This window comes from Callospermophilus lateralis, chromosome 10 (assembly GCF_048772815.1).
Source record: "Callospermophilus lateralis isolate mCalLat2 chromosome 10, mCalLat2.hap1, whole genome shotgun sequence".
Lineage (NCBI taxonomy): Eukaryota > Metazoa > Chordata > Mammalia > Rodentia > Sciuridae > Callospermophilus > Callospermophilus lateralis.
In genome coordinates, this window is record NC_135314.1 from 116,294,166 (window position 1) to 116,297,601 (window position 3,436).

The 3,436-nt window shown below is 32.0% G+C and overlaps 1 non-coding gene across 1 annotated transcript; it reads left to right on the forward strand.

The window, feature by feature from the left end:
• The first annotated feature begins 264 nt into the window (after positions 1 to 264).
• LOC143409020 (U6 spliceosomal RNA) lies at positions 265 to 370 on the forward strand. The gene has a single exon (XR_013092539.1). It is a non-coding gene; the product is annotated as a U6 spliceosomal RNA (small nuclear RNA).
• The last annotated feature ends 3,066 nt before the right edge of the window (positions 371 to 3,436 follow it).

Genomic DNA, 3,436 nt, shown 5'->3' on the forward strand with positions numbered 1-3,436 from the left:
ACAAATATTAGATTTCAGAATAGCAAGGTTACTAGGGTCAAATGAAGGCATAGTATAGCAACAAAGGGTCGATTTTGAAAAAGGCATAATGATGCTAAACATATATACACCTAACAACAGAGTATTAAAATGGATGATGAATAAACTTAGAGAACTGAAAGGAAAGATAGAAACATTCACAATCACACATGAAAAAAATGGGCTATCCATAATTTTCAGACCCATTGGACATAAAGTCACTTAGAGAATATTAAACTGGATCTAGTGCTCACTTTAGCAGCACATACACTAAAACTGGAACAATTCAGAGAAAATTAGTAGTGCCCCTATGCAAGATTACACACAAATTTGGAGAGCATTTTATATTTAAACAAACAAAAAACTGGTACAAATTGACATTTACAGAATTATTTTTTTCAATAATACCAAAATACATATTTCCCTAGAGCTTGCATAGGACATTTACTAAGATAAATCATGTTCTGAGCAGTAAAGCTCATGATTATTAATGAATTTATAAATACTAGATAACAAACAAAGTACTTTTCAGGTCACAAGTGAATTGAGTTAGAAATCAATAACAGAATGGTAGCTGGAAAATTCTCAGATATTTAGAAATTATCAACCTAGCATGAAATGACACAAATGTTTAAAAAAAAGTCCCAGGAGAAATTGAAACCAATTTTGAATTGCATAAAAATAAAAATACAATCTACCAAAAATTTGTAAGCAGCAGAAAGAGTGTTTAGAAGCATGATCATAGTATTTAATGTACAGTAAACAAATCCAAAATTAATAATGTAAATTTTCATCTTAGAAATCTAGAGATGATCAATTTATGTTCCTGACAAAAATAAAGAATAAGAGCAGAACTTGATGAAATTTTAATCAGTAAAACAAAAGAGAATATCAATAAAACCAAATGCTGATTATATTAATATTTTAAAAGTTATTAAAATTTATAAATTTATAAACTTTTAGAAAATTATTTCTATAAAAATTTATGAACTTCTAGACTACCCAACAAAGAGAGAACACTCAAATTATCAATAATAGAAACAAAAACAGCAGCTTTGTTACTGGTTACATTGACAGATTAATGAAAGAATACTAATGATCTCAATGTTCATAAATTTGTTAACTTAGATGAATTAGACAAATGTCTTGAAAGATACAAATTACCAAAATATATGCAAAGATAAATGGATAATGCAAATAGTCCAATATCTATTAAACTTAAGTAATGATTAAATCCTTCCAAAAAATCCACTAAACTAGACAATCTCACTGAGTTCTAAAAAATATTAAACAGAAATAATATAAATTCTCCAAATGTCTTCCTGAAAATAAAAGCAGAAAGAGTATTTCCCAGCTCATTTTATAAAATCAGTATTATCATAATACCAAGAGCAAATAAAGGAATTATGAGAAAGAAAACCACTTACAAATACCTCTCATGATTATAGACACAGAAGCCTTTAACAAAATGTTAGCAAACTAAATTCAACAATGTTTACAGAAGATTATACACCCTGACCCAGAGTGATTTATTCCAAATACTTAAGCTGGTATAATGCTGTAAAAATAGTCAATGTAATCTACCATGTCAAGATGCTAAAAGGGAAAAATCATATAATCTTTCTAATCAATTAAAATAAAGCATTTGATAAAATCCATGACCGACCCATTATAGTTAAAAAAAAAAAAAAAAAACTTTCAGAAAATTGTAGACTGCAGTTTTGTCAACATTATAAAAAAACTCCAGCTCATGTTCTATTTTGAGTGAAAGACTGGACATTTTACCCCTACAAATGAGAGCAAGGACATGATGTCCTCTGTCACAATTACTAATCAATATCATTATGGAAGGCATAGCTGGTATGAAAAGAGGGGGTTACAGAGAGAGATGCAGAGAGAGAGAAAGAAGAAAATTGATTTATAGATTGGAATGAAAAAATAAAATGTCTAATTTTGCAAGGAGAAACAATAAAGTCCACTGACCTAACTATAGATATATTTGACATAGGACATTTTTGAACTAATTGTCTCTCTCAATTGCACTGGGTTTGTATCATTATTGTTCATTTAAAGAAATAAAAATATCAGTTTGAGACTCAACACTGTGCTCCTGCTAATTTGACCTTTTCCTTCCTTACCTTGGGCAGAAAATATCTACTTATATTTATAAATAAATACGAAGATGGAGAATTGTAAGAGATTTTGGAAAGGACATTTAAACACAGCATTTTCCAAAATTCTCTTCTTACTGTATCTATCTGCAAAACTGAATTAACAAGGGTCTATAAGCCAGGTGTGGTGGTACACACCTGCAATCCCAGCTGCTCAGGAGGCTCAGGTAGGAGGATCCCAAGATGAAAACTCCAGCCTCAGCAATTTAAAAAGGACCTAAGCAATCAGCAAGACACTGTCTCAAAAAAAAAAAAAAAAAAAAAAAAAAATAGAATGAGTCCACTTACTGAAAGCTAATGGAAATGGAAGGCTACTAAGTTTAAATTCCTGGTAAAGAGGAAATAATGGAATTATTCGTAAAGACAACAGTACAACATGGCAATGGCATGAAACATGGGTTTGCAGAATCTCAAGGGATCAGTTTACATTTGAGGACAATGTGGAGGAGATCAACTTCCTTATAATCCTTACATGTCTTCCTTATCCTCTCTGTTTGAGAAAGGACAAAGGACACAGCTACTGGGGAAGTTTCAGCAGGCCGAGGACATTACTGGAAGAGAAATGGAGCTGAGCGCTTCTCAGAAGTGAGAGAAGAGGGGACCTAAGAATCATCCGGCCACATTCTCATCCATTTGAATTCAGAATTAAAGGACGTTGAGGGTGACTGCTCTTTAATTTCCACCACTTTAATTTCTTTTTATGAACAGTCATGAGAAATAGGAGCAAAAAAATGGTCTAAGCTTCATCTTGCCTGCAAGCTGTCCTATACTGGAACCATGAGAACTGAATTGGAACTTCGGATCAGGAAGGAAACAGGAGCACTTTCCAGATGAGAACATGGATCTGAAATTTCCTGTTTTCCTTGTGACCCTTTCTAGTGGTGGTGGCCATTGATTTTAAAGCAAGAAGGTGTTGTAGGTACATTGACATATTTCCACAATAGACAGTCTTTGGAAACCAGACCTTTCTCATGCTCTCTGAAGTTAAAAATATGTTCATAATTCTAAGACAGGACATTCTTTCATTTTTTTCCCTGTGAATTCCTACATCACAGGGAACTTAGAAAGAAGTCAGTTATTCACTCTTCATATTTTTGTCTAGATGTTCAGTTTGTCAATTCTTCCCCCCACCCCATTCTTTCTCTAAAATCTTAGTACTATGATCAATGAAGCAAAGTTAATCTGGAAAGTTTTTAGGAATCTGTTTTTTCTTTAATTCTGTTATCAAAACACAGACTTATTGAAAT